The following is a 24,505-nucleotide window of genomic DNA, read 5'->3' as shown; positions in this document are numbered from 1 at the left end:
AGTGACGTGAGTCAGGATGTCAAAATAAATAAGGGTCTGTAGCCACATGTGAGGATTGGGATGCAGGACTTTTCCACCTCTTCCCTTTCCTCAGGCAGGTCACTCGGTGTGTGGCTGGGCCTGCTTAGGAATTACAAATCACCTCCTTCTAGTGGCTCCTGAATTGGGGTGCCAAATGAGCAATTGTGGGAGTATATAAATTAGGAAACTGGATTGGGAAACCAAGGCAGGCAAGAATTCCATTTCTAATCAAAGAATGGTATGGGGAAAGAAAGTATAGACAGGAAATCTAGGGGACAATTTCGTAATCAGAGAATGTAGAATTAGGGAATATTAAAATTAAGTATTATGGTATTTGCATTGATAGGGTGAGTGCTAAAATAAACTCAGTTCCATATTCTGGTAATGTTTAATAATGATAACCAAACTTTCTGGACTTTGCTAGAATAAACAAGTCCTCAGAAACCCTATAGGGTATACATATGTATTTTTCATGTCTTTAATTTTTTTTTTCTTGGTACCAACATTTAAACTTGGGCTGCTTAATCAACTGAGCCACATCTCCAGCCCCCTCCCCCCTTTTTTTGTATTTTTATAAGAGACAAGGTCTCGCTGAGTTGCTTAGGGCCTTGCTAAGTTGCTGAGGTTGCTTTGACTCTGGATCCAATCCTCCTGCCTCAGCCTCTGAAGCCGCTGGAAATATAGGTTTTTTGCCATCTTGCCCAGCTATTTTTTTTTTTTATGTAGCCTGATGATCAGCAATGACTTAACAGCCAGAGCCTGTAGGTTTAGGTCCTGTTTCTGCCTCTTACAAGCTGAGGAAGCTTGGACATCTATCTTAACTTCTTGCGCTCCACTCTCCTCATTGTGTAATGGTGATAATAATGACCTATTCCCAATAATGCCCAGCAGACAGTGAGAAAGCCAGTGAGATAAGTAAGTGCTTTAAACAATTCCAGGCACAGGTAAGCACAATCCAGATTATTATTGTTGTTATTTTCATCATCTTGATCATAAACCATGCAGAACATCATGCTAACATACACAGACTGACAAGCAAGGCCAGAGAAAATGAAGAGCAACTGGAAATGATTTCTGATAGAAGCGTTAATTACAGCATGGAAAAACCATTCCCTGGGGAAGCCATTGGTGTTTTGATTGGTTCTTAAGTTCGTAAACTGTTTTTTCAGTTCACCAATTGAGCAACTGCAGTGAGCCAGAATAAATTAGAGAACAGCCACAAAAATAGGATTCTGGTTCCTGAAAAATTGTTCTTCTAGAGAGGCTTAGGGTGTCACTACGATCTCTCCGAGGTTCCCAGTAGCATTTTGGCAACTGCGCTTCTCTGTGGTGATTTCTCTTAGGTGGATTTTCCCAGTGGTTTTCTGCAATGTTTCATTTGGTGAAAAGGTCTAGACCAATGCCCTATAAAAATGGCTATGAATAAATTTGGGGGGGAGGTGGGCATGGGCCTGAAGGTCCCAAAGAAAACCCTGTGGCTCCTTTTGTCCCGTGATGGCCTGATTCTGATTGTATCTGTGTACCTACCCAGAGCCTGAGGAATGTTTTTCTTGTATGCTGGGCCAAAACACAAAGTCTGAGGTGAGAGATGTGACTGCTTTGGTATTTATTTATTGGGGGCTATAAACTTTTAATTCTGGCCTTAAATTCTGCAGCTAGAAATGCAGCTGTGGGCCAGGGACAGGTGAATTTCCAAAAGAGATCTCAGAAGGTTGGCTTTTAGAATCCCTGAAGATGGGATAAAAGGGGGACCTTTTAAATAAACCAAGTGCCCACAATGGCTTTATTACCACACTGCTCTTCACACTATAGATTACATGAAGGCTTGGAGACTAATTTCAGCAACAGCCACAATTTACTAGCTATAGTGAGCCTCAGATGAATAGTTTCTTGTAAAATCAGTGGCAGCTTTATCCTAGCAGAGCACAAATAAATCAGCTCTTATTATTCCACATTCATTTAATCCTGGGACATTAGTCAGTGAGACCTTTCTGCAGCCTAATAAACAGCAGCAGCAGCAGTTTTTCTTTATGAGAGTAGTTGTTCATCCTAAATTAGAGCCAGCATTAGGTGGAGGCAGAAACTTTTGCTGGATGATTTAAAGATATATAATATGAGACCATAATAGTGTGTGAAAACTGTACCCATGTGTATAAATATAGCAGGGTCATAATTTTGCTGTATGTGGGTTACTTTAGAGCACATGGCTTATTTTATCTTTCTTGAGGGTTTCCTTTGTTGCAGGTGATGCTGTTATCCTGTCTCTCCTGACTCGAATGTCCCTTTCTTTCCCTTGGAGTTAAGTAGGGGTTGAAGATGAAGCTCCTGACTGCTCCTTCCCCAGGAGGGCACAGCTGGTAGAGGATTTCACCCAGGTTGAGGAGGGGGTGTCTAAGATATGCACCTGACTATTTGGATTTGCTAAGCTGCTTCTCAATTTAAAATCCTAACCCAAACCCATATAGAACTTTTCAATTTAGTTCAACTCAGGTCACGAGTTTTCTGTTAAAATTTGCCTCACTTTATTGTTAGTACTGTGACTTAGAACAATAAACTAATTGGCTTTATTTCCTGGGTGTTCAGGGTTCTGAAATAGAGATGTCAGAGCATCAATGTGTCCTCACTAAACGGTGGTCTAATTCTATTCAGGGTGTCTTTTTATACTTCCATGAGGAAAAAAAAATACACCAGTGAACAGTTTGATAAAAATGCATATGGAATCACTTGATCAATGCAAACAAATTGAAATTCAAACATGAATTTGTTCCTACTTGCCTGTAGTGTGCAGATGACTTTTATTATATTGATAAGAGTTTGTGCACTAGTACAGTGCTCTTTGTAATTGAGCAAACATTAACTGAATACCCACTATGTATATTCCAGAATAGAGTTTTATGTACATGTAGATATTGGAAATGCACTTCCTTGTGGTGGAAGAGAAAAAGAAAAATACAGTTCAGATGATTGGATCTCAGAAATATCAGCAGTGAAACTTATATAAAAGTAATGAGATATATATTTCCATTACATGGATGTAAAATGCAGTTATCATAACCAGGTATCATTGCATTTGACCAGTGAATTCTAGCTCATTTGCATAATGAAAATGAAAGTATTCTGATACAAGTTCTTTATTTAGACACAATAAAGAATAGAGGCTCAAACTAGGAATACCATATGTTAGTGTTACGGAGTTATACAACAGTACTCACATTAACTTATTCTTCTGTAGCTAAGACAAAACCCTTAGTCTTTCAGTATGATATGTATGTAGTCAAACAGATTCTGTTTGTCCACAACAATATAACAAAAGATAAGATTCTTCCTTCTCATGGACAAGTACATTACTTGAAGAAAACAGCAGAGGACTTAGGCAGAGTACCAGAGGATTTAGGCAGAGTTCACATAGAACAAAGTAGACTTTGATGGATCCTGATTTTTCTATAGCATGTGGCCCCAATGTAGATGAAGAATTGTTATCCTACTTGAATCCCTGGCAGCAGAGGATAGCCAATTCCAGCTCATCCTTGTGCAGTGCATTCTGCAGATTCTTAGGGTGAACCAGACCATCTGTAGAGGATGTGTGATCACAAAGCTATTATAGCCTCCAGAGAAATGGCATCAAGTGTCAGTACATTTTCCTCATGTAATGAGATGAGGATAGTATTAAACAGTGATTTTAGAAATAGATGAGCAAAATGTGGCCACAGCAAATAGCCTATATTTCTTTTTCTTCAATGCTTAAGACTCAACACATGATAGATGCACACTATTGATTGATTTATTAACAAATATTGGTGAAAACAGTTTAATAGGAAGACAACAGTTCTTAAAAAATAAGATTTACTATTTAGGGCTAGCTTCTTCTCATTTTTTTTGTACTATTCTTGCATATCATGATGGTTAATCTGGATTATCAGCTTGTGGATTAATAGATGCCTAAAATGAAAAAAAACTTTTGAGTATGCCAATGAAGCTATTTCCAGAGATGATTGTCATGTGAGACAACAAACTGAGGTGGGAGACCTACCCAGAATGTGGGCAGCATAATCTAATAGGTGAGGGGCCCTGGGTGGAACAAAAGGCAGAAGAAGGAGTCAGCCCCAGGGAATGCAAGCTGTATTCCTATGAGTGGGTTCCTCTATTGTTGCTGCCATTGCCTGTGGAATTGGCCTCCAGCACTTTCACTCATCCAGCGTGAATTCTCACCAGCTATTCTCCAGAGACAGCCTTAGACTGGGGCTGCATCATTGGTCTCTTGTTCTGAGGCCCTAGCTTCTTTTGGACTGAGCAGCTACTGGTTCCTCCTGGTCTCTGGCATGCAGATGGCCATTGTGGGACAATTCACCTTCTGATTATGTAAAATAATCTAATAAATCCCTTTTTTATAATCATACATATACATATCTTGTTGGTTCTATTCCTTTATAGAACCCTGCCTAGGACATATACCAGCTGATTACACCTGAATTTTATAACTTCCCCCAAATCAAATATGAAATAGCAAAACTTTTCAGTTTACTTTTGTATTGGTAATATAAATAAATGAGACAATTTTTTGCATAGGTAAAGAAAAAAGACTTAAAATAGGTCACATGTTTTTTTTTTAAGAGAGAGAGAGAAAGAGAGAGAGAGAGAGAATTTTATCATTTATTTTTTTTAGTTTTCAGTGGACACAATATCTTTATTTGTATGTGGTGCTGAGGATTGAACCCAGGCCGCATGCATGCCAGGCGAGCACGCTACCACTTGAGCCACATCTCCAGCCCGGGCACATGTTTTAACAGACTGCATTCTTGGAGTCTAATCACGAGGCAACTTAATTCTGACTCTCCTTGCCCTTTAAACACATACTCATGGTGGCAAGTTCTTTTTCAACCTGGATGAAAATTCACCAGGCTTTTCTTATTACTCTTAGGTTATCAGAAATCCACTCCATGTTATAATTAAAAGTGATTTAAAATTACTTTCTCCCTAACTCCAACTAGGGCTTCTTTTTATTTTTTTTCTTCTTGATCTACTTTTCTCTGCTTGTTTATTTAGGTTTTTGACCGTACTGGATTTTGGGTAGCATACAGGAAGAGACTTACAGAATGCCAAAAGTTCATCCTTGACTGGGACTTTGCAATATTGGTTCATATTTTGCTATGGATTGGTGTGGCTGCCCCCCAAAGGTTCTGTACTGGAAGCTTGCTTGTTCCCTGCTATGGTGGTGTTGAGGTGGCAGAGCCTGTAAGAGAAAGGGTCTCAGTAAGTTAATTAGGACTTGACAGAACCACCCTCATGAATGGATTAGCACTATCTCTAGGGAGTTAAGTCCGATGAGATTAATTCTCTAGAATGCAGGTTGTTATGAAGGGAGTTCACCCCTCTTGCTTGACCTTCTGCATGCGGCCATTTCTCTTTCTGCTTTTCCACCATGTTGTAATGCATTCAGGGAGCCTGCACCAGGATGATCTGCCATAATTTTTGAACCTAGCCATCAGAATCACAAGCCAAGTAAATTTCTTTAAAGTACCCAGTCTCAAGTATTTTGTTATAGCAACACAATGGGATAAGACACATTCTCATATAGAAATAGAAATGATAACTTTTTCTCATGGGTGCTATCATGAGTACTTTGGCAACATGGTTCTCCCAGTTGCTGGGGCATGTGATCAATATTTTATTGACCTATCTCTATTATGTAAGCTTTATCCTTCCAAAACCCTTAGAAAGTTTTGGTTTCCATCCCCTGAGATTTCTCACATGCAGCTTTTACTGTGCAACATCTGAAGCAACCCAACATAACTTTATTTCACGCCTGACTGACATTAGACCATCAGAGTCTCATGTTTTCCTGATTCCACTAAACTCTAAAAATCAAGCTAATTCAGTATTCACTCCTGGAATTCATTTGTCACAGCACCAATCAAGCTCTGCACAATTTTGACAGTGTTTATGTCCTCATTATGGGTGAAGCATCAGAGAATCATCCAGTAGGTCTTCAGGCAAGTCCCCTACACCCTCACAACTTCTTCTGTTATATGTTGTTATTTTTATACTTTGGATGAAACTGAGACAGGAAGACCCTTCAATATCTTGCTACATTGAGGTGCATATTTTCCAAGAATGTAATCTTTTCAAAAGCTCATGCTCTATTTCCAGTGATCTAAAACCCCACCTAACCTTAGTCTTCACTGGATATCTTATAATAGATTTTGAATCTGTGTCTCTATTGGGCTTTGGGTGCACATAATAATGTAGGAATGAGAGTTGTAGTTGCTTGTACCAAATTTCTTTCAAGCAGATGTTATCCAGCTTTGCCACATTTTCATTTTGCTGACATATAACTAGAAACTAGAAACAAATATTGTATGAGCTCTATTTTGTGGGTTAATTGTCTGTTTGCACTTTAAATTTGGAAATCAGCATAGCTTCTGCTATGAATCTGCATGAGTCTTTTAATGAAAATTATAGCTTTCATACATATCTGTAGTTGTGGGTTAAGAGAGAGAGAGAATGTGGAGGAGTAAGAAAGAGTAATTGGTAGAATGAGAGGGGAAAAAAAAACGTTTTTGTTTAAGTGCCTAACTATAATTCTCAGTGCTTTATGTCTAAGACTAGAACCTACATTCTTTGTGAAGGCAAATGTTTTTCTATCTAATTTCAAAATCCACAGAGGTTTAGTGATGATCTCATGGAATCCTTTTATGATTTTATATTGTAAAACGGGTGGGTAAGTTCCTATCTTTTGGTTACAAGATTCTTGATTTTATAAAACTGAATCTTAAATTTTAAGTGATTTTCCCAGGTCACAAAGTTATATTGTGACAGAGATAAAGCTAGAACTCAAGTTCAATATGTCAAGTCTTCTCCTTTGCTAGAATTGAAACTGGAAAGAGATTTTCCAGTATTTATTTCAGGATCTTATGCTTTCGTAGGATCTAGACACAAATGCATTGACCACTGGGCATTTTCAGACCCCTATTGTTATCTGTGCTCCTGATAGTTTTACATGATGGGGTAACATGCAGGCTGGGCAATGGAGAGAGGTGTGAAGGTGACACAGGTAACTGAAACTGGCAATTTCATGAACTTCTAAAATATTGCACTGATTTCTCCCGAGAAACTTCTCTAGGAGCTTGCTTCAAAACAAAAACAAAACTTGAGTAGCAAATGCAAAATGAGAACTATTTGCGTATGCAAGTTAATTATACATTTCCTGTGGTTTTGGAGGTAATCCTAAAGAGTGCAGAATGTGTCCTTGACCTCTCAGACTCTAATACAAATGAGTTATTATTCTCCAGAGAGTTCTAGGGCATTAAGATAACTCTAACTCTATGTTCTTGTTATCTTGGCAGTATAACACACTATCCTAAAAATTTAGTGATATCAGAGAAGAGGTAACTCGTTATGTTCAGGTTTTGAAAAACATGACAGAACTAGTCTCTCTCTGCTTTCTGATGTGTGGGTCCCCAGCTGGTATGACATGAATGGCTGGGAATGAAGAAGGTGGCTTCATTATCTACAAGTATGGTGTATGCATTGGAATGGCCAAAGGATGGGCTCAACTGAAGTTAATGATAAAAGATCCTATAAGTGGCTGTCTAGAATGATGGTTAGAAATTAGTCATACATATATGGTGGCTACAAGAAAGCAAGTTGAATGGGCCGTGATACCCCAGCCTGGGAAATTATATTGTCATTTATACCACACTCTATGATGTAACCAAACACAAGCCCACCTAGATTCCAGAAAAGGGGATGTAGGCCATACCTATTGATGGAGAAGACTCAAAGATTCAGTGACATGTTTTAAAAACACACCCAGGTAACTACCCTTCTTACTTTGGTGTTTTTTTTTTTTTTTATTGTTGGTCGTTCAAAACCTTACACAGTTCTTAATACATCATCTTTCACAGTTTGATTCAAGTGGGTTATGAACTCCCAACTTTACCCCGTATACAGATTGCTGTATCACATCAGTTACCCTTCCATTGATTGACATATTGCTTTTCTAGTGTCTGATGTATTCTGCTGTCAGTCCTATTCTCTACTATCCCCCCTCCTCTCCCCTCCCCTCCCCTTTTCTCTCTCTACCCCTTCTACTGTAAATCATTTCTTCCATTTGTATTATCTTGTCTTACCCCTCCTTTCCTCTTATATATCATTCTCACTCCCTTTCCCTCCCACCTCTCATCCCTGTTTAATGTAAATCTTCTTCTCAAGCTCTTCGTCCCTACCCTGTCCTTGTTTACTCCCCTTATATCAAAGGGGTCATTTGGTATTTGTTTTTTAATTTGGTGTTTTTATTGTTATAATTTTGAATCATATTTACATTTTAATTCCTTAAGAGATTATGGATTTAAAAAATAATACAAACTCAATTTATCCACATACATATCCTCTCTGTAGTGCTTCATTTCTTTCTGCATGTCCTCATTTATGTCTGAGATAGTTTTCCTTCTACCAGAACAACTCCCTAATTTGTGTCTTTCATTGTTTTATTTCTCAGTCCTACGAGGAGTTTGTCAATCTTATTGATATTTTATAAAAACCAGCTTTTTTCTATTAATATTTCTATTATTTTTCTGCTATAAGTTACATTGATTTCTACTCTTTCTTTTCCTCACTTGTTTTGGATTTAGTTTCCTTATTTTGTTTAGGTTACTGGGGAGGATGCTTAGATTGATTTGAGACTTTTCCTATTTTCTAAGATATGTATTTATTGTTATACATTTTTCCTCTCAACACTGTAATTATGTCCCACACATTTTGAAATGTTATAATTTTGTTTTAATTTAGCTCAATCTATTTTTTTTAATTTCCTCTGCAAATTCTTCTTTAACCTATGGATTATTTATAAGTGAGTTGTTCACTTTTTAAGTATTTGGAGATTTTTCTGTTTTATTTTATTTATTTTTTAAATCAATTTCAACTTTTTCCCACTGTGGTCAAAGAGCATATTTTGTATTATTTCAATTCTTTTACATTTTTTTATGTCTCAGGATATGGTCTTTATTGGGGTATGCCCCATAGATACTTGATAAGAATATGTGTTCTGTTACTGTAGGATGTAGGGTTCTGTAGATGTCAGATCCTGTTGGTTAATGGTGGTATTGAGTTTCTCTATATTCTTATTGATTTTCTTTCTAGTTACTCTGTCAATTGTTGAGAGGTGCATTGGTCTCCAACTATAATTTCTGTTTGTATCTCTTTCTTTCCTTTTTTACTTCACATATATTTCATCTCTGTTATTTGATGTGTATACATTTTTGCAGTGCTATGTCTTCTTGATGGGTTGACCCTTTTATAACTATACAATGTCCCTGGTCATTTTTATTGCTTAGATGTCTGCTTTATTTGAAATTAGTAGAATCACTCCTGATTTCCTTTGAATATTTGCATAATCAATTTTTTTTGAACTTGTATATTCATCTTAACTGTATCAAGATGGTGGACTAGAGGAGGTCTCCTTCATGGCTGCTTTGTGCCATAAAACCAAGAAAGCAGACATGCAGCTTCTCAGCAAGGTGAGTGAACAGCGACAACAACAAAAAGGGTGGGGGCTTTACTGGAATTTAAAACTAGACATTCAAAGCAGATTGGGGACTTAGGCTTTTGGCTGTAATAAAATAAAGACGAAATCCCCAACAGCAGAGCCACTGCTGCAGCCCAGTCAGAAGCACCAGCCAGAGCAGTCCCTCACGAGCAAAGTGGAAGGACAAGTGAATTAAAGGAACCTGCAGCTTTAGGAGGCCTGAGGCCTGTGTGGGTGTGGATCATTTATAGATCAAGGACATTGTCCATCAAACCTGAAAGGCCTGCTGCACAATACCTTGTGAGGGAAAGAAGCCACCATCTCTCCAGGTGGCATGCGGAGGATAAAGGAAAGAACCATTTTGCAGTTGTGGTGCAGGGGCCCATAGCTAAGGGAGCTGATTCCTGGCAAACCCAAGTTTGGCCCAAAATTCAGGCCCAGTAAACACACAGAGAGTATGCTTAAGTGGCTGGGAGAGAATCAACTGTGAGAGAGGTTTATACAGGGAACAACTGGTCATGGAAACCCACATGGCTCTATTCCTCCTCCTCAAATCTGGCTGCTTCCAGGACCAACTGGGAGATGGGTCTGGCCAGGAATTGGTAAGGGCAGGGGCGGTAGAGATTCAATTTGGTGACTTGAACCCAAGATCAGGAAACATGGGGGCTGCTGGTGATGTAGGAGGGGACTAAAAATTAGCTCCTCCACTACATGAGTGGAACCCAGGGGAGATCTCTGGGATACAATTTTCCAGAGTGGACTGGGAATTACTGGGCTCTGGAGGTGCAATTTAAAATCTCGAGACCAATTGGCTCTCAGCAAAGAGCCTTGGAGTCCACCTAAGCCTAAACCCCGACTCCTGGAATTCCACCTATGGGATTATGTTTCCCACTCCTACAGTCTGATGGTGGAGCATTATACTCCAGATAACTTCTCCTAAAACTGCTGAGCAGAGAAGCTGAGAATCTTTGAACTCCACTGGAAAGAATTCTTTATATTTTCATAGAGATTTTTTCCCCCTTTTCTTTTCTTTTTTATCTTTGTTTGCATTTTTTCTTTCTTTCTTTCTTTTCTCTGTTTAATTGTGACCTTAATGATACATGGAGATATATATATATATATATATATATATATATATATATATATATATATATATACTCATATATACTTTTTTTCCTAGCATTTTGAAGCCAGTCATTTTCATGGATCAGTTTTGTGAAGACTAGGATGTTTGATTAGTATATTTCAGTTTTGTAGTCTTTTATTTTTATTTTTAGAATTCTTTTTACTTTATACATATGTATGTATGTATACATTTGTGTGTGTGTGAGTGTGTGTGTATATATATATATATATATATATATATATATATATATTTATCTTACTGATCTGTTTCCATTGATTCTCTTTCTCACTTTTCTTCCACTAACAGCCAATCTCTATTGTTCTCTCTTTCACTCTTCCTTTAAATTTTTACTCCTATCTTCTCCCCTCCTCCCTAGAAATCATCACTTCCTACATCATTTCTGTTCTCTCCCTGTCCACAATGTGAAATTGTAAACCTTTTTGCAAACTTGCTGTTTTTATTGTAGATGAAAGCTGATCATATCATTTATGTTTATTGTGATCATTAACATTGTAGATGTCATTGTAGGAAATAATTGTTTTAATTCTGTATATGCTTTACATTGGTTGTTATATTATTTGTCTTCTCCTAAATAGTGATGTACTATAAACCTTCAGGGACACTGTAAGTCCACAGGGTAGATACTCTCTCTACTGCCACAGATCCCTACTGTTAGATGGGCAGACACATAAACAACATAAAAAAGCAAGGGAACAAATCACCCCAAGCAAACCAAAATACTCCACTAACCAAATGCATTGACACCACAGTGGAAAAAATGTCAGAGAAGGAGTTTAGAGTATACATATTTAAACTGATCCGAAAAGTAAAGGACAGCATAAGGAGTGATTTCAGAGAGAAAATACAGTAAGTGAAATCTCACTCTAATAAAGAGAGATTCTGAGTAAAAACCAAGCAGAAATCCTCAAAATGAAGGAATCAATAAGCAAAATTAAAATTTCAATTCAAAACATCACCAACAGATTAGATCACTTGGAAGGCAGAGTTTCAGGCAATGAAGACAAAATATATAATCTTGAAAACAGAGTTGGCCATGGAGAAAACATGTTAAGAGCTCATAAACAGAGCTTACAAGAAATATTGGATAAACTGAAAAGACCAAATGGAAGGTTTATTGACATAAATGAAGCCTCAGAGTTACAAATGAAAAGAATGCATAGTCTTTTCTATGAAATAATTTTAGCAAATTTTCTGAACCTAAAAAATGAAATGGAAAATCAAATACAGGAGGCTTACAGGACTCCAGATACACAACATTACAACAGACATACACCAAGGCACATTATTATGAAAAAGCCTAACATGCAGCATGAGAATAGACTTTTAAAGGCTGCCAGAGAAAAACAACAGGAAACCTTTAGAGGGAAAGCAATTCAGATCTAAGCTGATTTTCCAACCCAGACCCTCAAAACTAGGAGGTCTTGGAATAATATATACTAAACTCTGAAACAAAATGGATTACATCCAACAATACCAGCAAAATTAAGCTTCAGATTTGATGATAAAATAAAAACCTTCCATGATAAACAAAAGTTAAAAGAATTCACAACTAGAAAGCCTGCATTACAAAACACACTCAATATTTTGTGAATAAGAAATAAAAAATAAATGTAAAACCAGCAAAGGAAGGAACTACACTAAAAGAACAGTGAATTAATGGAGAAACAAATTCAAATTACAAACCAGAAATAAATGAAAATGGCAGAGATTAAAATCATATTTCAATAATTACATTGAATACAAATGGCCTAAGCTCATCAATCAAAAGACAAACACTGGCAGATTGGATTTAAAAAAAGACTCAATAATATGCTGTCTCCAGGAGACTCACCTTTTAGGCAAAGACATCCACAGAGTGGGGGTAAAAGGATGGGGCAAACATTATCATGGATCACATGAACAAGCAGGGGTTTCTATCCCCTTATTAGATACAGTGGACTTCAAATCAAAGTTAATCAGAAGGGACAAAGAAGGTAATTTTTTATACTCCTTAACGGAATTATACATCAACAAGACACAGCAACCATATTTATGCCCCAAATAATGGAACATGTACATTTATCAAACAAACACTTCTCAATTTCAAGAAGCACATAGACCAGAGCATAATAATACTGGGTGACTTTAACACATCTCACTATCTCTCTCAGATAGATCCTCCAAACTGAAACAAAATGAAGAAGCTATAGAACTAAAGAAATACAATTTCTTTGGCACATACCTGTAACCCCAAAACTAAAAGTTGATTCTTTGAAAAAAATCAATAAAATAAATAAACCCTTAGCCAAGTTAACAAAGAGAAAGAGAGAAAACTCAAATTACTAAAATTTGTGATAAAATTTACTAAAATTTGTGATAAAAATGAAACATCATGATGGACACTACTGAAATACAGATAATAGAGCCTATTTTGAAATTTTATACTCTAATAAAACAGAAAATCTTGACAACATCGACAAATTTCTAGATTTTTATTCATGTGACCCACATTGAATCAGAAGGACATAGAAAATTTAAACAGATCAATTTCAAGCAATGGAACTGAAGATGCTATTCAAAGCCTACCAATTAAGAAAAGCTCAGGACCAGATGGATTCTCAGCTGAGTTCTACAAGACCTTCAAAGAAGAACTAACACCAATCCTCCTCAAATTATTTTATGAAATAGAAAAGGAGGAAATCCTTCCAAACTCATTCTATAAAGCTAGTATCCCCCTGATACCAAAACCAGGCAAAGACATATCAAGGAAAGAACATTTCAGACCAATATCCCTAATGAACATAGATGCACAAATTCTTAAAGAATACTGGCAAATTGCATACAAAAACATTTTTAAAAGATGGTACGCAACAATCAAGTGGGGTTCTTCCAAGAGATGCAAGGTTGATTCAACATAACAGAAATTATTAAATATAATTCATCACATCAATAGACTTAAAGAATTGCATTATTACCTCAATAGATGCAGAGAAAGCATTTTACAAAATACAGCACCCCTTCATGTTCAAGACACTAGAAAAACCAAGGATAGTAGTAACATACCTTAACATTGTAAAAGTTATATTTGCTAAACCCAAGCTGACATCATTTTAAATGGAATACAAGTGAAAAAAATTCTTTCTAAAAACTGGAACAAGACAGGGATGCCCTCTTTTACCACTTCCTGTTCAATATAGTCCTTGGAATTATAGCCAGAACAATTAGACAGAATAAAGAAATTAAAGGGATACAAATAGGAAAAGAAGAATTCAAACTATCCCTATTTGCTAATGACACAATTCTATATTTAGAAGACCCAAAAAAACTCCACCAGAGCCAGGTGCAGTGGCACATAACCGTAATCCTAGTGACTTGGGAGGCTGAGACAGGAGGATTGTAAGTTCAAAGCCAGCCTCAGTAACATGGGGAGGCCCTAAGCAACTTAGCAGACACTATTTCTAAATAAAATGTAAAATGGCCTGGGGATGGGACTCAGGGGTTAAATGATCCAGGGTTCAATCCCTGGCAACAACAACAACAACAGAAATAACAACAACAAACCCACAAAATTCCACCAGAATACTTCTAGAACTCATAAGTGAATTCAGCAAATTAGCAAAGATATAAAATTAGCAACCATAGACTTAATTTCATTCGTATATATCAGTGATGAATCAGTTGAAAGAGAAATTAGGAAAACTATCCCATTTACAATAGCCTCAAAGAAAATAAAACATTTGGGAACCCATCTAATAAAAGAGGTGAAAGACCTCTACAATGAAACTACAAATACTAAAGAAAGAAATTGAAGAAGACCTTAGGAGATGGAAAGATCTCCCATGTTCTTGGATAGGCAGAATTAATATTGTAAAAATGGACATATCACCACTATACAGATTCAGTGCCATTCCTATTAAAGTTCTGATAATGTTATACACAGAAGTAGAAAAAGCAGTCATGAAATTCATATGGAAAAATAAGAGGCCCAGAAGAGTCAAATCAATCCTCAGAAAGAATAGTGAAGCAGGAGTCATCACAATACCAATGCTGAGAAAACTGAAAATCCATATGTAACAAAATGAGATTACACCCTGTCTCTCACTCAGCACAAAACTCAACTCAAAGTGGATTGAGGACCTAGGAATTAGACGAGGGACCCTGAGCTTACTAGAAGAAATATTAGGCCCAAATCTCCATCATGTCTGCTCAGGAACTGAATCCCTCAACAAGACTTCTAAAGCTCAAGAAGTAAAAACAAGCATCAATAAATGTGACTGTATCAAACCAAAAAGTTTCTTTGCACCAGAGGAAAAATCAAGAACATAAACAGAGAGCCTAGAGAATGGGAGAAAATCTTTGACACTTGCACCTCAGATAAAGCATTAAAAAAACTCAGCACCAAAATGAATAAATAAAATAAATAAATAATCCAATCAACAAATGGGTAAAGGAACTAAAAAGACACTTTCACAGAAGAAGACATACAATTGATCAACAATTGTATGAAAAAATGTTCAACATCTCTAGCAATTATAGAACTGCAAATCTAAACTAAACTGATATTCCTTCTCACTCCAGTCAGAATGGCAACAATTTTTTGCTCAATGAGTACAGCGCTCACCTAGTACGTGAGAGGACCTGGGTTCGATCTTCAGCACCACACATAAATAAATAAAATAAAGGTATTATGTCCACCTACAAGTAAAACAAACAAGCAAAAAATACAATGTTGGTGAGGATGTGGGGAAAAAGGTATACAACATACATTGTTGGTGGGACTGCAGATTAGTTCAACCACTCTGGAAAGCAGTATGGAGATTCCTCAGAAAACTTGAAATGGAACCACCATTTAGCACACTTTTCCCACTCCTTGGCATACCCAAAGGACTTTCAGCTTAGTATAATGATGTGGCCACATCAATATTCATAGCAGCTCAATTCACAATAAGTCAGCTATGACCTTCAGTAGATGAATGGATAAAGAAAATGTGGTAATATACACAATGGAATATTACTGATCCCTAAAGAAAAATTAAATTACGTCATTTGCTGGTAAATGAATAGAACTGGAGGCTATCATGTTAAGTAAAATAAGCCAATCCCCCCAAAACAATGGCTAAATGTTCTCTCTGAAATGAGATACTGACCCACAATAGGCAAGGGTTGGGGGAGGAGTGGAGGTTCACCAGATTGGGAAAAGGGGGGAATGAAAGGAATAAAGAGGGGTAGGAATGGGAAAGACAGTAGAATGATTCAGACTAACTTTTGCATGTTCTTATGTTAATGCATTACCAGTGAATCTCCACATCATGTACAACCACTAGAATGGAAATTTATAATCCAAGTATATATGATATGTCCAAATACATTCTACTGTCATGTATAACTAAAAAGAAAAAAATAAAATAAATTTTTTTAAAAAAGTGAATTTCCTATATACATGTATAATAAGTCATGGCTTTCAATCTGATCTTCCAATTTTTGCCTTTTCATTGTGATAGACATTTTGTACTTAATATAATTATTGAAATATTAAGGCTTATCTGTGCTTTTTATTTATTTATTTGTGTTTTATGTTTGTTTTCTCTCTTTTGTTTTTGGTTTTCTATTCTTTTTCTTACACTCCTGTGGTTTACTTAAACATACTTTCTAGGATTCCATTTTGATCTATCTATGGTGTGTTTGAGTGTATCTTTTGTGTATGTTTTCAGTGGTTGCTCTAAGTGGTATATTATATATGCATGAGTTATCAAAGTCTAAAAGTACTGTCATATTTTTCCCAGTCCAGGTGAATTACAAAAACCTGACATGATTTTATTTCCTTTGTAATTGCTCATTAAAGCATTTTTATCATGACTGCCTCAGAAGTTTTTTTGAGGGGGAACAATTCTCACTTCTCTGTCTTCCCAATGTTGGAATCTATTGATCTCTTTGAATATACAGTTTTAGATCTTTCTGAAACTTGTCATAACTAGTCATTTTTTAAAAGAAACTTGAACATTTTCATAAAATACCTTGGATGGTAATGAGGCTGCCCCTACCACTGCAGGGTTTTATTTGAGCTTTTGATCTCATTTAAGTTTTCTGTTTTAGCTATATTTCTCTGACACCGATACGGCAGAGAAACAAGGATGTCACTTTGTTACTTCCAGATGGAGTTAGAAGTCCATGTTCACCGTTTGGATGACACTTTGTGGTGAGGGTACTTCCTCGTTTCTCCTAGGTGGGAGTTGGAGTGTGTCTCCCAATTGGTTGGTACTGATATTGTTGTGAGGGTGGCTTGATTGCTACAAGGAGATGGGGAGAGTCCTACTTCTCGGCTAGGTCTCCCTGACACCTGAGTGCAGAGTAGATACGTGGCTGCATTGGAAGTCTAGGCTCCCCAGGTGGACCCCACTGACACCATGATGGGAGAGGTTTATCACCAGCTGGAAGAGATGAATGTCCTGACTCCATGCTTGAACTCTGAAATTACTCTGGTAGAGGTGTTAAGGTGCATGGTTACAGCCTTGGAGATGTGGAGTCCAGCTCCCTATTTGGCCTTGGCTAAATGGATGTGCTGTGTCGGGCTGTGGCTATGTTATTTTTTCCCCTGTGGTGATTGTTGCCTTTTATTTATTTATGTTTGTTCCTGCTCCCTGTATTGTTTGGCTATTGTAGAATAATTATTGTCTAAAAGTTTTCTCTCTTGCTAGGATGTCTCTTACCTGGTATTTGACTAGAGCCAACAAATTTTCACTGGACCTTTTTTTTTCTTTTCTTTTTTACCTGTTCCCTTCGCATTTTTGGTTTGGCTGGCTTCTGCTCCAAGTCTGGAATATGTAAGGTAAGAAGAAAACCCAGGGAACATACCAGAGTGATTTCACTTGAACACTGATGTCCCCAGCTAGTTTACATTCTTCTTTTAGAATTAATATTTTGTTTTGTATACAATGTCCAGTATTTTTAATTGTACTTAGTGGGAAGCATAGGAGAAAGAACACCCACTTTACTTTCTTGGAAGTGGGAATTTCTGAAACTTTGGCAAACAATGTCTTTTCACCTTCCTGTGTTTCATTTAGAATATTGGTTCTTAAATTTTGGCTATTTTTTTCCCACGAACTCTTACCTCGTTTATTTTTAAAAGCTCAATATTTTCAAATGGCAGAGTAAGACTTGCTTGGGATGATGTTAAAAATCTTCTGATATATCACCCTCAACTCATATTCCTTAAAAGAGATAACTCTTGATGGAGACAATTGATGGGTAGGGGCGTTATGAAGGTAAAGAGTGTCATGACTATTCTAACAGGCTGGCATTAGACCTGGACAGACATTCAAAGATATCTTCATCAGCATAGTTGTTGTGCTGCTTTCAAAACTGTGGAGTCTTCAAGAACCTCAGCTATCATCTAGCTGAATTTCCCACTTATTTTACATCCTCAGCAGATAAAGATTCGTGCCCTTCTCATATACTTCTGGTGATCCTTAGGCATCCTTGATAGTATATAGTAAATATAGTAAATATGGACACACAGAAAAATGTGCAAGCCCAAAGTGGTGAGGTGGGAATGGATGAAAACTGGGGTGGGAAAAATAATGGGGATTTAAGTCTAGCAGGATATAGGACAAGGTTAGGATTCATTGACCACTATTCTGAACACTATGTGTGCACTGAACATTGAACACACATTCTCTTCCACTTGGTCGGGGACCACATTAACAGTGTGGAGAGCCCAACCAGCCCTTTTCAGAATAGTGTTGTAAATACACATAAGAAAATCCATATGATTTTAAAGAAAATCAATTATATTGAAATACTATTATGAATATTAAAATGCACATTATAGTATGATATGTCTTTATTTAGGAATGCATTAAGTAATGAGTTCTAGCAACAGGTTTAATAACAGCTATAATTTCAAAGAAGAGATAAACATAAATAATGTTTAGAGATATCTGGAACAAGGGCTAAGGGCAATGTGATGTGAAAATACCTATAATTTCTGTTGGTGACAAAGTCATGGAAAGGGCCAAGGCCAGTGTACTCTTTGGTTTACATTCATAATGGAATGAAATGCTAATTTAAGCTGCAAGGAAGTGAAAATGAAAATGTTATAGTTTTCCAACCCTCTAAAAATGTATCAAAAATTATATCAAAGGGTCTTGCGGAGGGGTGAGAATCACTGTTTGTGGTTCCCAGGTTAACTCCTTGCTTTAAAATAATATCACCTGAATTTAAGGCAGATAGATTACTTTTCATGATTTGTAAATGCTGGCATGGTGAAAGAATTCAAGTAAAGCAGAAACTTGCTTCCCAGTAGAGTAAATAAAATCAGAGAGCATTATTTTAAAAATAAATAAATTTCTTTTATGTGCATTTAAATTTACAGATTTATGCTTTTTAACTCATACCCTGAAGATCATGTAAAATGTCTTCCTTTTTTTATCTAGAACTATGATGGCCATGAAAGAAAAAGATGCAAACCCATTCTCTTTCCATTTTACTCCTTCATGACATTTTCTCCCTTGGTTTCCCATTGGATTTGCAAGCTTGAGAGAGTCTCTGCTGTCTCATAGTGACAGATTATATCATTCTGGTCATTTATTGGATCAATAGTTCACAGATGTTTGTAACCTTATGTGTATTTTTCCCTTTTCTGAGGGTTAGCTATGCTTGGAGTATGTACTAGCCACATTGCCTAGTGCTTGGGTGTATCCTCAAGTTTCAGGAGATCAGAAGTAGCAAGAATGTTACTCTATGATACTGAAAAAAGAGAGTCCTTGGTTATGTTGAATGTGGGATTATGAAACAGACATTATTACTTTATGTATCTATATATATATGACTGCATGACTGATATGATTCTACAACATGTACACTTGGAAAAATAGAAATTATACCCCATTTATGTATGATATATCAAAGTGCATAAATATACTCTACTGTCATGTATAAATGATTAAAACAAATTTAAAAATTAAAAAAAAAAGAAAGAGCATCTGGAGTGATGCAATTATGAGCTGGAAAGTGAAGCCTAAGGCAGGAATCTAGTGGCAGTCTTTCAGCTTGATAAGGGATGTGGCTGCAGTTGTCCTAAGGACAATGTTTCCAGAATCCATTGTTGATAAAACTATCATTTCAAAGCAGATGTGTACAACCCTTTCTTATCACATTTCTGTATTTCTAAATCATTGTTAACAGATCCATGTTCTTTCTCTTCTATCGGGGATATGTTCTGTAGGGCGACAGTGAATGCTGGGTGGAGAGTCAGCAAAACAAGTGAACCAGCCCCTGATCTGCCTCCCTCTTTCCTGGTCTGGTCCATTTCTAGATTCGGTTGTAAATCCAATCCTTCTAGACAGGGCATGAGCTCCACAGTTGTGGATCAGTCCAATGGATGGATCGCCTCCTTTTCCACCCCAGCCTAAATGAGAGAGACTCCCTCAGCTCTCTGAGCTCCCCAGCTGGGCACTGTGAGGTCATGACACACCTCAAAATTCTTCTGTATGTGCTAGTCCCGTGGCTGTTCCAGACCAAGGATGAATTCTGAGATCATAAAGAAAGAAGGTCATTTTGGCCTTCCAAATGGGGAGAACATGAGAGTGGGTGAGCACATGAGAGCAGGTACAAAAGGCTCCCAGTAAATCATCGCAAGGACTCTTCTCTGTCATGCTCCACGGCTCCTTTTTAAGTTTCTCTAAAGGCTTTTCACTTGACGGTTTCTCCCTCCACCACATGCATCAAAGAAAGACAGGAAAGAGAATCAAAAAAGTGTTAACACAGGGCGTTTCCGCCATAAATAAAAAGGCAGGAAAATCACCTCGCCTCTTCTGTGATGCTGGGAGACTTGGCTTCCACAGGCCAGGGCAGAAACAATCTGGAGAGGAGCGGTGGGTATCATGCGGTTTGAAATATCAGGGCCAAGTGCATGCTCTGCCACAGCTGCAGACAGAAGGAAGCTCCGGGGTCTACGCTTGGCTCCCTTAGGCTTGGGGACAATGTGGGAAGGCCAAGGGAGAGGCAAAGTCGCAAAGTGGGGCAGTCCTGAAGGAAAATGGAGAGAGGGTTAAAAGCAATTCCCAGTTGCCGATAGATTTCAGTTCATCATTGTTGATTTTGGACTAAAACCTTCTTTCCAGCCACGCAGGCAGGCAGAGGTGAATTTATCAGATGTGATTTTTATCAGAACCCACCGTATGAGGCGGCCAGCAGTCACTGCGGGACCCCAGCGCCTGTGATTGGTTCTGACACATCCGGCCGAAAGGGCTCTTATTCCTAGAATGATCTTCTTTTTTAGATGGTATTGAGTTGGGACTGATTTTGATAGCCAGTTTCAGTCAAGAATCATAAAGTTATTGCACATTTAAAAGCGTCGGTATGAGAATCATTCTCTCTCTCTTTTCTTTCTCTCATCATTTCACAGGGCTGCAAGGTTACAGAAAGGTCTAATCAATTGTCAAACTCTCTTTTATCACCGAGAAGGTGGTAAGAAAAAAAAAATCTAACTGCCCTACTGTAGGGGGTTCTTTGACTACACAGCACCCTTTTCCACATACAATGCTGCCGTGATTAATGTCCTCCCACCTCAGACCTTGTTAAAACCTGTTCTCTCAAGCAGCCCGGTGGAGCACAGTGAGAGCAGGGCCGAGGTTGCATAAATCAACGTGTTCTCACAGCCCCCAGGATATCCATTATAGATGCCAGCTGGATGGCTGGAAGATAGAGAAAAATGAATATTGTATCCTGTGGCCTTTTGCCTCTAATGACCACTTTTCAACATTTTTGAAGGCATGATTAAATTTTGATAACTGGGGAAGTCACTCTGAGCAGGCTGAAATAGAGATAAATTGACGGAGGGTCTGACATCTCAGTGGAGAGCAGGCAACTAATTAGTGTGTGAAGCGCACTCTGAAAGAGATGTAAAAAGGAGGCAGGTTTAATCAGAGAAGCTGCCGAGGTACAGGAATAGTCAGGGATAATTGCGGCCTAGGTAGAAATCACAGGCTCAATGAGCGGCTTTTTCTGTCCGCTTGATTGGCAGCCGCTGACCTAGTGGCCGGCACCCTTGAACCCTACAACAGTAACAGCCTTGTCAGAGCAATTTGCTTGCAGCTCTCCGTGACCAGCTACTTCAGCCGCCCAGCTGGGACACCCAATCTGAAAGGGAGCTGTGCTCCCCTGGCTGTCAGGGAGCTGGGCGGAACAGGCTCATTATTTCCAATGATTTTGCTTTTGAACCCCGTCGCCCTTCCTTGCCCCCAGCCCTCCATAGTCCAATCACAGTTAGGTGTGCTTTGGGGACAGCCTTTGCAAAGATCTGCGAAGATCCAATGTCAGGGCCTTTGGGCCGTTCATTTGGAAAGTGGGGGATTCCAGGGTACAAGGTGATGCGTGAGAATTAGGCCTTAAGGAAATGCCGCTGGGGCAGGGGCCAGGCCACCTGAGGATTTCTTGCTCCTGGGAAGGGCTGCTTCTTGCTGCCTGCTCTTTCATGCCACAAGGTGAGCTGTAAAGCTCCTGTGTCTATCAGGGGTCCTCACTTTCCTCCTTGGTTGTGTATTTGGAAGCTTGGAGGCAGCCCATTTGACCCCCCTTTTATCCCCACACCCACAGCTCTTCCTGACTGGCACCAAGGGAGGTGGCCCCAGGCCAGAGCCCATGCATGCATTCATTCCATCTTGTTCAGGTAACTGCTGTGGAGACTCTTGTTTATTGCTAGCAGGGAGTTTTCTGACTTTAACCCCTACTTAGAAGGATAAGCTTTTCTTTCCTCCAGAAATGCATTGACAGCTAACACATGACTTTTTCATATATTGTTTTTTGGGAAAAGGAGACTATAGATAGAAGGGGCTAAGATGGCATAAAGATGGGTAGGATCTTTGGTGAATAGAATATGTTGTTTTAAAGGAGATAAATGTGTGTTTCTCCTCCTCCTCCTTCACCTGGAGCTCACCTTTCCTTTTGAAACTTATCAGTCACCTGGGCCAGGAATAATGCCAAATACCAGGATACCTAATGTGATTTCTATTAGTAGTGACATCTTACAGTTTCAGAGAAATGTATAGTTAAAATTTTTTCCATTTGTTTTGTTTCTGTTTTATAATGGGGCATTTCCCCTCTATATGAGAATGAGGTCTGGTCATTACTCAGAGCATCTAATTGTATACTTCAAATGTCCTTCTATTTTTTTTTCTCTGTGGTTTGATCAATGGGATCCTGTGACTTGGGCTCCATGTGACTTTCTGCTCAGCAAGGATGAGCAAGGCCTTGCCAGACATAGTGCCTCACACCTATAATCCCAGCCAGTGGGGAGGCTGTGGCAGGAGGATTGTAAGTTTGAGGACAGCCTTAGTAACTTAGTGAGGGCCTCTCTCAAAAGAAAAAAAAAAAAAAACAAAAAACATAAAAAGGGATGGGTATGTAGCTCAGTGGAAAAGCACCCCTGAGTTCAATCCCTAGTACCCCACCTAATACAGAAAGAAAAAAGAAGGAAAAAAAGAGTAGATATGGCCTCTAGTTTTTGCTTATTTCCCTGAACACACCTATTTTATACTACAGAGTGTTAAGTATATAGGATACTCCATTCTCATTTATAGGCTTTCCTTCCCAATCCCATTCTCCTTGGAGACTGACTGCTCTAAGACTAGGGGATGTCTTCCAGTTATGACCTAAGGAAGCTGGGACCTGGAAGGTCAGAGGCCATCTGTGGCCTCTATCCATATCCAAAATGATGGTTGGTTTCCAAAGACCTGATCCCTAGGGGATGGGTGTCTCTCATTTTCAACTACGATTGCTTAAACTACCACGTGACAATTTACTCTTCCTTCCTTGTGTACATATTAGTTGGGAATTACTACACAAAATGATAGAGAAAACCAAAACAGATGACAATGTTTAGAATGTAGATTCTCCCAATTCTCAGACAAATAATTACAATGTACCATAATAAATACAGCAATAAAAGCCCCCAGGGAAGCCATGTAACACAGAAGAAGAACTTGGAATTCTGCCTCCGAAGCTGAGGAATGCTCACATCCCTGTGTATCTGAAGAATGAGCAAAAGTCTACCAGACAAAGATGGAATGGAAGGGGATTCTCAGCAGAGGAAAGAGTATGTCAAAGTTATGGAATGGAGTATGTCAAAGTTATGGAACGACATATGTTCAGTGAGTCTGAGCTTGGCTTAGCCCATTCTGAGGAATGTCACCCAGGAGGAAAATGACAGCAAGACTGTGGGACATACCGAAGCATGTATTGAGAGTTAGGTGCCTAATAATATATTTAATGACTGAGTGGGAGAACAAGTGAATGAGGGAACTAGGCCTTAAGAAGGCATCTTACAATGAGATTTTTTAAATAACAAGAAATGTAACTGGTGGAGAAGTAGGAGAACGGTAGGGAGACGGGGGTGAAATAGACCAGGCAAAGGGAAATGGGGGAAATTGGAGCAAAAGTATATCCCCAGGAATACAAAGGAGGGTGCTGACTGAAGATGAGACACTGGGGTGAACCATGTATTTCAGGGAGTGTGGGGTTAAGTTGAGGGAAAGGGACTGGGAATGTCCTTAGTGTATGTGTTTGAAAAGCTGAAATGGTAAGTAGAGGGTAAGTAGAGGGAGGTTGTGAGAAAGAGTTCAAGTTAAATAAAAGTGAGCAGTTACACAGTTTTGTCAGAAACCCAGCCTTGAGGAGGCAGATAGGGAGACCCCAGGAAGACTTCTCATGAGGATCCCCCCAAATAGTCCACTGTGGGCCTATAAGTCTGTGTTCATCTCGGGTGTCCATCTTTATGTTCCACGGCATGTTATGAAATTTTGATCACTACATAAAAATTTCCTGCTGAGTTTTAATAC

General features: G+C 38.3%; 2 long non-coding RNA genes across 2 annotated transcripts in view; both read right to left on the bottom strand.

Moving 5' to 3' along the window:
• Nucleotides 1-5,161: 5,161 nt before the first annotated feature.
• LOC144376879 (uncharacterized) lies at nt 5,162-15,367 on the bottom strand. Its single transcript, XR_013437250.1, has 2 exons — nt 15,292-15,367; nt 5,162-5,251 (listed from the first exon to the last, which is right to left on the bottom strand). It is a non-coding gene; the product is annotated as an uncharacterized LOC144376879 (long non-coding RNA).
• Nucleotides 15,368-19,764: 4,397 nt separating this feature from the next.
• Nucleotides 19,765-24,505, bottom strand: part of LOC144376878 (uncharacterized) — a 65,032-nt gene continuing 60,291 nt past the window's right edge. The window contains exon 3 of the long non-coding RNA XR_013437249.1: nt 19,765-20,696. This is a non-coding gene — a long non-coding RNA (uncharacterized LOC144376878). The remainder of the gene's footprint in view (nt 20,697-24,505) is intronic.

Source organism: Ictidomys tridecemlineatus, chromosome 4 (genome assembly GCF_052094955.1).
Source record: "Ictidomys tridecemlineatus isolate mIctTri1 chromosome 4, mIctTri1.hap1, whole genome shotgun sequence".
Lineage (NCBI taxonomy): Eukaryota > Metazoa > Chordata > Mammalia > Rodentia > Sciuridae > Ictidomys > Ictidomys tridecemlineatus.
This window is presented reverse-complemented; position numbering and strand designations above follow the sequence as displayed.